The sequence below is a fragment of the Humulus lupulus genome, chromosome 3 (assembly GCF_963169125.1).
Source record: "Humulus lupulus chromosome 3, drHumLupu1.1, whole genome shotgun sequence".
NCBI lineage: Eukaryota > Viridiplantae > Streptophyta > Magnoliopsida > Rosales > Cannabaceae > Humulus > Humulus lupulus.
In genome coordinates, this window is record NC_084795.1 from 24,506,887 (window position 1) to 24,519,738 (window position 12,852).

Sequence of the window (12,852 nt, forward strand, 5' to 3'; positions counted from 1 at the left end):
TGCATGTCATACTCAATAGCCGACCAACATGCATCATACTAGCCATGCATGTCATGCTCAATAATCAACCAACATGCATCCATAATAGCCATGCATGTCACATATACACAAGGTGCAGTTTTCTTACCCTGGGTTCGAGCGAGAATTAATTAAAGAAACGACCTTTCAGAACGATCAGCTTTCAGTCCTTTAGCGGTCACCTAGTCATAACCAAACATAAGGTAACATCAATAAAAATGATCAACTTAAGTTCCCAAATCAATATCTAGCCTCCGGGACATCAATTCCCACTTAACTGGGTACTAGGTACAACCCTGAGGCTTAAGGCTTGAATTCCCAAGCTAAAAACCCCTTCTTTGGCAGAAATGACCTTAAGGGCCGCGGCCCTCCTTGGCCATGCCGCGGCACGCCCCTCAAACAGAGGCGCCCAAACCCAGCCTACTCCAAGGGCCGCGGCTCTCCCTGACCATGCCGCGGCGCAACCTCCAGTTCAGCCAAAACCCTTGTTTTTCTTCCCTAGCGTTTTCTCTTAGAACCAACCCTTCAAACCAAGTTTAAACACCACTAAAACTGCCAATACAACCCCTAAACTTGATCTATAACACTCCCTTAGCAAGACCCAAGATAAACCCTAATCAAAACTTCCATTAATTCCAACTAACCACCAAGAAATCACAAGCTGAAATTTAACACCAAAACAGAATATAACCATACTTTCATGGCTGAGTTTCCTTACCTCAAGCTTGGTTTTCAACCCCCTTCAATGGCTGAATCAAGTCCCTAAGCTCAAACCTTGATTTCCTAGCTTGTTCCCTCAAGTTGGCTCTCAAAATTCCAAAGGAAGAAGGAAGAGAAATGGTGCATGGTGAGGGAGAGAGATGAGGATAAAGATGCTCTGTTTTTTAAACGATTCTACAGCTTTCTAAAACTCAAAAGCTGAAACCAATCCTTAAGGTCAAAAGACCATAATGCCCCTAGGCCAATTTAAAAACTTCTAAGCACTCCCAAGGGTAAATTCGTCATTTCCAACCTATACCGTTAATTATAATTAATGCTCTCCAATTCCCGCTATTCTCAATATTCCCAAATACCAATAAATCATATCCCATTACCCTTTAATTCTCGGTAATGCTCTAGTCATTAAATTCACCCCGAGACTCACCCCGAGCCCCGAACTTAAACCCGTTATGACTAGACCGAACACTTACTTCTCATGATCGTCTCATGTCGAAAAGCTCGAACCAATCCACCTATAATGTGGTAAAAATTATAATTCACCCATATGCATAAAATTACACAATCACGCCCCGAACTGCCAAATTACCAAAATGCCCTTGCATTTAAAATATAAGCCCATATGCATGCATTCACCATCATATAATAATATAATTCACATAAACATGCATATACTCATTAAATATCATAATAAATTAATTATGGCCCTCCCAGCCTCCTAATCAAGGTCCTAAACCTTATTAGGAAATTTGGGGCATTACAACAGATTTTTGAAAGCATCAAACGTGTCTGATTTTTCCCTTAAGAAGTCAACCCAAGTAAAACAAGAAAAATCATCAACACACACAAAGATATACCTTTTTCCATTAATACTTTCAACTTGACTGGGACTCATGAGATCCATGTGCAAAAGTTCAAGAACTTTTGAAGTATTGATTCCCGTGATAGTTGTGTGGGAGTTTTTTAATTGTTTCCCTAACTGACATGGTTCACATTTACCTGCAGATTCTCTACCCAACTTGGGTAAACCACGAACTAATCCTGCACTTGCAATCTTTTTTAAACTTTTGAAATTTATATGGCCCAGTTTCTCATGCCATAAATCAGTGGTATTACTTATAGCCGAGTAACATGTGAGAGTTGGCGAAAGAGTATAGCAATTATCAATGGATCTATATCCTTTCAATATACTCACGCCATTTTGATCAACAACATTGCAATCATCACGAGAAAAATTTACTGTGAAGCCTTGATCACAAATTTGACTTATACTAATTAAATTAGCCTTAAGTCCTTCAACAAGTAAAACATTTCTCAATTTTGGTAAACCATCAAGACTTAGAGTGCCTTTTCCAATAATATTACCTAACATACCATCACAAAAGGTTACTCCACCACATTTCATAGATTTGAAATTGGTGAGTATATTTGTGTTTAACGCCCAAAATGTGACTACACTAAGCGGTAGTTGTAGTAAGATCGGGCAGTCGATCCACAAGGAGGTAACCTAAAATCAAAAGGTTAGTAGAAAATAACACAAAAAGTTAGTAACAAGAAGTAAATAAAATTGTAAATGGAAAGATGTTTGAGATTTTGGTATTGTATTTTGATAAAGTGATGAAATAAGATAAGTGAAATAAAGGTAAGATGTAATCAAGAGTTTGAGAAAATGAAAGGTTTCAAGAATCATCCATATGCTTGTTTAGTTACTTGATTACTTGATTTACAAAAAAACACAAGTAAATAGTTCACATCCCAACATTTACTTGGAAAATCTAACATTAAAGTCCATAGTTTTTCTAACAAAAGTTCATTTGAGTTATAAAGTTCTTTACTTTTAAAGCACAATGTTAATCTTATGAAAAATCTAAAAATGACAAAATACCTAAGGGCAATAATGCAATAGAAGATTAGACATAAAATTATGTATCAATATTACTTTTACTAATTAGAAGCACATAGAAAGAGCATGACTAATCCTATATACTATTAGCATAAGTAAATAAAGATAACAAAATAAAGATAGAGATGAAAGAACATAAATAACTCAAATATATTACATTAAGAACATAGTAAATCAAAGTAGCAAAATAACATCACTTGCGTATGGAATCATCCCTAACCTTCCTAGGAAGATTAGGCCATTATGCTCATAATTCTCACAAAATTCTAAGAAGAAAATATGAGAAGAAAGTGAGTGGAAATTTTGCTATAGTTTCTCTACTCTCAAAATTACATACCAAATGTGAATAAAGTGTCCATATTTATTGTAACGACCTCCTTTCTTAACATACATATATAGTGTAAAAACAAATTTTAACCTAAATACGACAATACTGAAATTCTGAATTTACAAAAACTTCATTAAACAATACATAAATAATGTTTATAACCTCAAACCACACAATACTCACAACCAAATAAAAACTTTATCTTACATACAAATCTTAATACTTTTATAAATCATTTTCGTGGCGTTACTACACCTTAACGTAGAAATGAAAATGTATCCAACTGATAAATTGAAAAGCTTTATGTAAATTACAAAGTTCATGAAATACTTTTAAAGCTTTAAGTAAATGATAAAGTTCACAAAATACTTTTAATGAAATATAATAAAACCAAGTTTCTTGTTTATTTATAAAATAGCATAGCAGAACTCCACTCCCTTCAGGTCAGCCCCATATGTACAGTCATGTTGGCTCCACGTATACTCATCAACAATTTATATTTGGGGTCTCTTACCTACAATACAAAACATTATCTGATGAGCTAAGGCTCAGTAAGTAGAATAACTACCTCATATGCATTAAAATAAACATGCAACATGCTATGTATTTTCTTTCTTTCACTTTCCTTTCTTTTGGGCCCTAGAGGATGCTGCTGCCGGCATTACATAGGGAATCACATTCCCACCTGAACATAAACATGATAATAGGGAATTTCCCTCATAAACATTCATCATATAGGGACGTACATCTCCCTCCTTACATTTTTGGGACTTAGGTCTCCCAAGCAGCACCTCTACTTTAACGTTTTCAATAACTTGTCTGTGAACATTAAGCGTGCTTATGCATAATATAACATTCTTGAAAATAACTTATGCATAAGAACAATATGACAGATTAACATATAAAGCATATAAATGCACATAAGACACATAAAATACTTGTATTGTAGATGAGGATTCTACTTACCTTGCGTCTTGATAAAACAATCAAAATTGTTAGCTTCCTGATAAAAACACAAACTATTAAATTACATAAAATCTACATTATGAAATGTTAGCTTAATATTGTTATTATCCCATTTTTCCTGTTTTAGTGCTTATTTTATGTCCAGGCGTATGGTCATACTATAGTTGTCCATGACAAGGTCCTGATCTAAAAGTCGTGGTCATGGTCATACTGAAAAGTCCAGGTCATAATACTTGTCCATAATAATAGGGAATAAGGTCATAAGAGTCCATAATAATAGTCCAAAGTATGACCATAGCCTATATAAGTTTACTATTATGAGGATACATAAAAAAAATAGTTCATATTTCAATTTTGGCATTTGTAAAATATGACGACATGGTAAAATAATCCATATATAAATTTTAGCATTTTAATGGCATAGTAAAGTAATCTATATAAATTTTGGCATTATAATGGCATGGTAACATAATCCATATATAAATTTGGCATTATAGTAAAATAATCTATATATAAATTTTTGGTATTATAACGGCATAGTAAAATAATCTACATATAACTTTTGGCATTATAACGTCATAGTAAAATAATCTATATATAAATTTTGGCATTATAACGGCATAGTAAATTAATCTATATATAAATTTTTGCATTATAACGGCATAGTAAAATAATCTATATATAAATTTTGGCATTATAACGGCATAGTAAATTAATCTATATATAAATTTTTGCATTATAACGGCATAGTAAAATAATCTATACATATATAATAACTAAATAACTGAAAAGAAAGGCTCGGGAAGAGCTTACCTAAAAGGCTAGCGTTATGGACAGAACTTCGCCTAGATCTCCGAGGTTTAGAACTTTAGAAGGATGTTAAGAATATTTTTGGGTAGAGTAAGAGAAAGGAAATGAGGTTTTTGTGATTTCAAGATGAGTTTTGGAAGGGCTATTTATAGGAAAAACTTGGGATACTATTCTAATAAAATATTAAAAATAATAAGCATAGTGGAATAATAACATATTCAAAATATCAAGCATAGCAATTTGCTTAAGTCATCAATGTGTCACTACTGCATCAACATGTGGAACCCATGGGGTGGACCCCGCTGTGGGACCCATGTGGACCCTACTGTGGGACCCTTGCGGACCCCACTGTGGGTCCCACTATGAATAGTACCGGGTGAATAGTAAAAAATGAAAATTTCTCAATCTTCTTATATTACTTAGTCTAGCATTTTTGACTCACAAACTTTTCTGAAAAAGTTTCTCTAACACCCATAAATTAATTATTCCCACCTATTGGTTACTTCAACAACTTAGAATTGTTAAAATCTCATAATAGAAAACAACTACACCCCCAACGGTCATGAACACTATTCACCAACGGTCATAAACAGCTAGTTTTTGTCCTATAAATACTTGTTCCTTCAACCATTTATTTGCACAACTTCTTCACCTCTTAACCTTCTATAAAAATTCATCATCAAAACATGAATTTCTCTTTATTTTTCATAACTTTAGTGATTGTTTGCTTGTATTTAGCATCATTCTATGGGTATTATACTAATGAAATGCCCATGAATGTTATAGTTGCATATTCATTAGTTATTCTTCCACTTTACTTAATAGCTCTAACATTCGGTTAGCATTGTAATGCACTCAAAAATGAATAAAAAATATCTTCTCTTATCTTTCATAATTGTTATAATTTGTAAAAAGAAAATGGGAGTTACATTTATAGATGGAGAGAAGGACTAAAAAGAAATTAAATAACAATTTGGGGTTTACAAAATAAATCTGAAATATTAATAATAAAATATGATTTTGAAAAATCAAATCTTATTATTAATATTAACCTAGCTATTTTGGTGTATGGTCAAAATGTTCTTTTTCAAAAACACCAAAAATTATGAGCTTTGAAGCTTAAAGTGGTAAATTTGCAAGGCCCAAAGTGCTTAAAAGTTGGGCTGGGAGTACAATGGCAGCTGGGAAAAAAAATGGACCGGAGTTGGTTAAGGGAGTGAGATGCTGCACGCGGCCCGAGGCGCACACCCATAGCTGCTGCAGGCGGCTGACAGGCGTTAGGTGGCAGGTGGCAGGCAGCTGACAGGCGTCAGATGGCAGGCGGCTCGGCTGGCGGCTGGCTCGGCGGCTGTGGCTTGGCTGTGGGCTTGGAACCGTGGGCCTCCATTGGGCTTCAAATGAAACAAAAAAAAGAAGTTAACTACAATAATATCATTTTTCAGCTCTCATTTTTCAAGTTTAATTCTTTTCTTTTCTTTTCTATATTTTTTTTTCTTTTAATTAGGCTCAAATGCATTATAATTCATATAAAATATTTTTAAATTAAATTAAAACTAATATTTTCCATTTAAAGAATATATCATAATAAATTCAAGAAAATATTATTCAAAACTTAATTTAATTTGAACTTAAACTTGATAAAATGACATCTTTTAAGCACTAATCACAACCCCCAACCAGCTTATTGCTAGTCCCTAGCAGTTCAAGCGAAAAAGAAAATTGTTAAGTTGAATAATCAAGTCAAACCAAGCAAAATCATCTAAGTATTTTCAAATTATCAGCAAGAAGTCAGAAATTACTATCTAAGCTACTATAGTTGCGATTTCAGAGTTGTGTGTGTGTGCACCAAACCATATTCTTTTTCTCACAAGCCATAACACAAATAGTATCGAAAAATCTCAAAAGTATAAAGATCTCAACTCCAAATTCCTCACGGGCATCGAAAGTATTGTATGGGAAGGATTACACTCTTGGAGTTGGAAATGTAACAATTTACGCTCAATTGAGAAAAGATAAACTTTTTAGGACAAGCAATTTGAACAAATATTGATCACAAGATAGGCAAATCAACTTATTAGAATTCAAATGACAAACAACCTTTGGGATTTACATGAGAAAACTCTAAGAACAAAATGACAACTAATTAGAAATGATAAATAAGACAATGAACTATAATGATAATTTTTTTTTTAATACAATTACACAATAATAGAAGGAAGTGTTGCTCTTGTTCTCTTTTTTTTTTATCTTTTTTTTTTCTATTATTTTTTTTCTTTTGTTTTTTTTTTTAATTTTTTTTTTGACAAGAGACAACACAAAAATAAAAAGGAAATTACAAATACAATACAATAAATAGAACACAAATTTATTACAAAGACTTTTCTTAAATGAAAAATACCCCTCTAGTAAATGTCATGTTTTAAATTCCAAATATGTGACTTTACCAACTCAAATGATCAATAAAAATTCAAAAAGTTGTTTTCTCAACTCTCACAACTCACCAAGAAATGAAAAACTTTAAACTTTAAATTTCTCTCAACTATTTGTGTTAACAACCAATTTATTTATCGTATGTTTGGAAAGTGCACAAAAGAACTCTGAAAATCACTTCTTAATAGCTAAATATAGTAAGAACTGACTCAAACCAACAAATTCTACTCATGCTTGGATAATGTTGAAAAAATTTGACTTAAAAATTCAACAAGACAATAATGTTTTCCAAATGACTGCTAATGACATAACAATAAGATTTTACAAATGAAAGCCAATGCATGTTCACCACCCCCAACCAAAAATTAGACAGTGTCCTCAATGTCAAAATGAATAAGCAATAAAAAAGATAAGGAAAGAGAACACCTGGATGATGACCATGTCCATGAGGTGAGAGCGAAAATAGCCTGGTAACAAAACCCCAAAACAAAATACAAAAACGAAAAGCATACAAAAATAAAAGAAAGACAGAAAAATAAAGCTAATGAAAAATAAAAATAAAAAGAACAACAATAAACCATTCAGAACGCCAGAGTGTATAGATTGGGTCCTTAAGAAGGACCTCTTCAACATGACTCACACTCTCAATGTAATGCTTTAGCCGTTGGCCATTGACGCGAAAAATTCTCCCATCGGTTGGATCCTCGACCTCCACCGAACTGTTGGGGAATACATGCTTTACTACAAATGGGCCAGTCCATCGCAATCGCAGTTTACCGGGATGCAAGTGCAAGCGAGAGTCATACAGATGCACTTTTTGATTTGGCTCAAAGTGTTTTCGCAGGATTTGTTTGTCGTGAGCGATTTTCAATTTTTCCTTATAAATCCTGGAATTGTCATATGCATCGTTTCTCAACTCCTCAATTTCGGACAACTTGAGTTTGCGATTGATACCTGCGGCATTCAGATCAAAGTTTAGGGCTTTGATAGCCCAGTATGCTTTATGCTCGAGCTCGACAGGTAAATGACAGGCTTTGCCAAAGACAAGCCGATAGGGAGACATCCCAAGAGGGGACTTGAAAGCAGTGCGGTATGCCCAAAGAGCGTCTAGAAGTCGTGTAGACCAATCTTTGCAGTCGGGATTTACCGTCTTTTCCAGAATGTGTTTTATCTCCCTATTGGCTAACTCGGCCTGACCATTGGTCTGTGGATGATAGGCATTTGCAACTTTATGAAGTACACCGTACTTGCGCATAAGAGCCTCAAAGGATCGGTTGCAAAAATGAGTGCCTTGATCACTGATGATAGCGCGAGGGGTACCGAACTGGGATAACACATTTTCTTTCAAGAATTTGACAACTGTAGCGTTATCATTGGTTCGACATGGTACAGCCTCGACCCATTAGGAAACATAATCCACAGCGAGGAGAATGTAAAGGTAGCCAAAAGAAGGTGGAAATGGTCCCATAAAGTCTATCCCCCAACAATCAAATATTTCGATAACAAGAATTGGGTTCAAGGGCATCATGTGCCGACGGGATAAGGATCCTAACTTTTGGCACCTTACACAAGAACGACAGAAATCATTGGTGTCTTTAAACAAGGTGGGCCAGTAAAGGCCGCATTGTAAGATTTTTGCAGTGGTTTTCTTCACAGAGAAGTGACCACCACAAGCATCATTGTGGCAAAAATTCAGCACACTAGACACCTCATCATCGTGGATGCATCTTCGCATGATTTGGTCGGGGAAATACTTGAATAAGTATGGGTCATCCCAAAAGAAATTGCGCACCTCGACCAGAAATTTGCGTTTGTCTTGTGAACTCCATTCAGATGGGAGTTCACCTGTTACTAAGTAGTTTACAATGTGAGCGTACCACGGCAACTTAGCAACAGAAAGCAATTGTTCATCGGGGAAATCATCATGAATAGGTGGATCGTCAGCGGGATCGCTGAATTCAAGTCGAGACAAGTGGTCCGCGACGACATTTTCAACACCTTTCTTGTCTTTGATTGTTATATCAAATTCTTGCAGGAGAAGGATCCACCGTATTAATCGCGCCTTAGCATCCTTTTTGGAAAGGAGATACTTAAGGGCGGAGTGATCTGTGAAGATCGTAATAGGTGATCCAATCAAATAAGAGCGGAATTTGTCAAGGGCAAAGACAACGGCAAGCAACTCTTTTTCAGTAGTTGAATAGTTCATTTGGGCACTATTGAGAGTTCGGCTTGCATAATAGACAACAAAGGGTTTCCCCTCCCTTCGTTGTCCTAGCACAGCTCCCACAGCAAAGTTGCTGGCGTCACACATGATCTCGAAAGGAAGACTCCAATCGGGTGATTGAATGATGGGAGCGGAAGTGAGCGAATTGACAAGCGCTCGGAATGATTCCTCACACTTAGGTGTCCACTCAAATGTAACATCGTTGGCTAGGAGGTTGCTCAGCGGACGAGCAATCATTGAAAATTTTTGTATGAACCTCCTATAGAAACCAGCATGACCAAGAAATGACCTAACATCTTTGACAGTCTTAGGAGTCGGCAGGTTGGAGATAAGGTTGACTTTGGATTGATCAACCTCAATTATTTTTTCAGAAACAATGTGACATAAGACTATGCCAGAAGGTACCATGAAGTGGCATTTCTCCCAATTGAGGACAAGTCCCTTCTCGATGCATCGTTTTAAAACAGCTTCAAGATGAAGAAGACATGTCTCGAAGGAGTTGCCAAAAACGGTTAGGTCATCCATGAATACTTCCATTGATTTTTCAATCATGTCACTAAAGATGCTCATCATGCATCTTTGGAAAGTAGCTGGTGCATTACACAAGCCAAATGGCATACGCCGGAAGGCAAACGTGCCAAATGGACAAGTGAAAGTGGTCTTATCTTGATCCTCCAATGCAATCTCAATTTGATAATAGCCAGAATAACCATCAAGAAAGCAATAGAAAGGATGACCAGCTACGCGTTCAAGGATTTGATCAATGAATGGGAGTGGAAAATGATCTTTTCGGGAGGCGGCATTCAATTTTCTATAATCAATGCACATGCGCCACCCCGTCACCGTTCTTGTGGGGACAAGGACCCCTTTTTCGTTTTGGATAACGGTGACACCAGATTTCTTGGGCACAACTTGAGTAGGACTTACCCATTTGCTATCTGCTACCGGGTAAATAATACCAGCATCTAGCAATTTCAAAACTTCATTTTTTACAACTTCTTTCATCGTGGGGTTCAGTCGCCGCTGAGGGTCTCTTCGGGGAATGGGTTCATCCTCCAGATTGATTCGATGGGAGCAAATTAACGGGCTAATACATTTGATATCAGCAAGCGTCCAACCTATCGCAGATTTATGCGTTCGCAGTAGCTCGAGTAACTGCAATTCTTGAGAATTTTGAAGGTTGGATGAGATGATAACTGGAAAGGTTTCACCGTCTCCCAAGAAGGCATGTTTCAAACCCTCAGGAAGTTGGGTCAATTGAACAGTTGGAACCTCTTCGGTTGAAGTTTTCGGTTGTGCCCTCTCGCAAGGTAGCTCTTCAAAGCGAGGTTGCCAAAACTGAGTCCTTCTATTGCGTGAGTCTATGCGATCTGATATTGCAAGAGTAGACTCAATAGAGTTCGGACTTTCGATGTCGGACAGAAGGAGGAGTTCATCAAGATAATCAAAATTGTTGCGCAATTGAACCTCCTCGGGAATTAAAGAGTCAATCATGAATGTTTGATAGCATTCATCATCTTCTCGGGGTTGTTTCCCGATGTGGAAGATATTGACTTCAAGAGTCATGTTTCCAAACGATATCTTCATTAGACCATTCCGAAAATTGATCAAAGCATTTGCAGTAGCAAGGAATGGTCTTCCGAGGATAATAGGAATTTTAGACTCCATGTTCACCATAGATTGGGTATCAAGAATAAGAAAATCCACGGGGTAATAGAATTTTTCAATTTGAACCAATACATCCTCAACGATACCCCTAGGCTTTTTGGTGGAACGATCAGCAAGCTGTAGTACAACAGATGTTGGCTTCATTTCTCCAAGACCGAGTTACGAGTATACAGAATAAGACATGAGATTGACACTCGCGCCAAGATCAAGTAAGGCTTGGCTGACTTCATGGGTCCCAATTTGGCAAGAAATGGTGGGACAACCGGGATCTTTGTATTTTGGCGGTGTCTTTTGTTCAATCACCGCACTCACTTGCTCGGTCAAGAAAGTAGTCTTCTTGACATGGTGCTTCCTTTTTGCAGTACAAAGATCCTTGATGATTTTGGCATAAGCGGGCACTTGTTTAATGATGTGAAGCAAAGGAAGATTAATCTTCACTTGTGTCAAGTGCTCAAGGAGTTCAGCTCGGTTATCAAGAAGTTTCCCAGCAGGTTTCAAAGCCTGGGGAAATGGTATTTTTGGAGTGGCATTGAGTGGTGGATTTTCAGGAATGACTTTTGGAATACTGGGAGAATTGGATTTTATGGGTGGGTCTGGAAAATTTTTACCGCTTCTCGTCGTGATGGCATTCACTTCCTTGACGTTTTGATCATTTGAATTTGAAGATTGGGCCATGTGTTGGCCTTGAACATTGAATTTCGGTTGGGACAGAAGTTTGCCTTTTTCAAGAATGGCCAAGGATTCAGTCAATTTTGAGAATTGACATTTCATTTCCTTGATTTCTTCCATCATTTGGCGATTCAGTTTGGATTGTTCCTCCATGAATGCATGAAGAGTATTCTCGAGAGAATTTTGTTGTGGATGAGCATTGTAATGAGGTGCAGAATACGCCTTTGATAGTTGAACTTGTTGCTCATTTCTCCATTGGCCTCCAGACGATTGAGCTTGGTTGGAATCTCTCCAACTGAAATTTGGGTGGTTTCTCCAACCAGGGTTGTACGTATGGGAGAATGGCTTGTTATATGCCCCTAAGGCATTGCATTGCTCCTCATAAACCCCCCTCATTTCATTCAAAGCTAAGCAATCCTTAGCTAAGTGCTCCGTCCCTCCACAAACAAAGCAAGGTTCTTGCGGTTCCGCTTGAGCGATCATGTGCGACTTTTGCCCATTTTTCTTCATTAAGACCTCAAACTGATTTTTCAAAGCTTCGAGTTGGGCCTTAATACTATCCTCTTCTCGAAGTTGATAGATCCCAGATGGTTTGTGTCGGTTGGTGCTGTCAGTAGCACTTGGACCAGTCCAGGTGTGAGACTTTTTTGCAGTTTCTTCGAGATATTCAAGAGCACGTCTGGTTTTTTTTCGAGGAATTCACCATTGCATAGCATTTCTACAAACTGGCACTCACGACTCGTGAGGCCTTCATAGAAGTAACTGACCAAGCGCCAGTTCTCATAGCCATGGTGCGGGCACTGATTTAACAGATCTTTGAATCTTTCCCAGACTTGATAGAACGTTTCATTGTCTTTTTGGGAAAATGTGGAAATCTGTCGTTTTAGACTGTTGGTCTTATGGTTGGGGAAGTGTTTCAGAAAGAAAGATTTGGTCATCTCCTCCCATGTTCCAATCGACCTAGGTCTCAAAGAATACAACCAGCTTTTGGCTTTGTCCTTCAAGGAGAAAGGGAAGAACTTCAGTCGCACAGCATCGGCATTGTCGGCTCGGTTATAGAACGTGGCTACCACCTCCTCGAATTCTCTGATATGCACGTATGGGCTTTCGTTTTCCATT

The 12,852-nt window shown here is 37.0% G+C and overlaps 1 non-coding gene across 1 annotated transcript; it reads left to right on the plus strand.

Annotated features, from left to right (window-relative positions):
* Positions 1 to 12,516: 12,516 nt before the first annotated feature.
* LOC133828074 (small nucleolar RNA R71) lies at positions 12,517 to 12,623 on the plus strand. Its single transcript, XR_009890718.1, has one exon. It is a non-coding gene; the product is annotated as a small nucleolar RNA R71 (small nucleolar RNA).
* Positions 12,624 to 12,852: the final 229 nt, after the last annotated feature.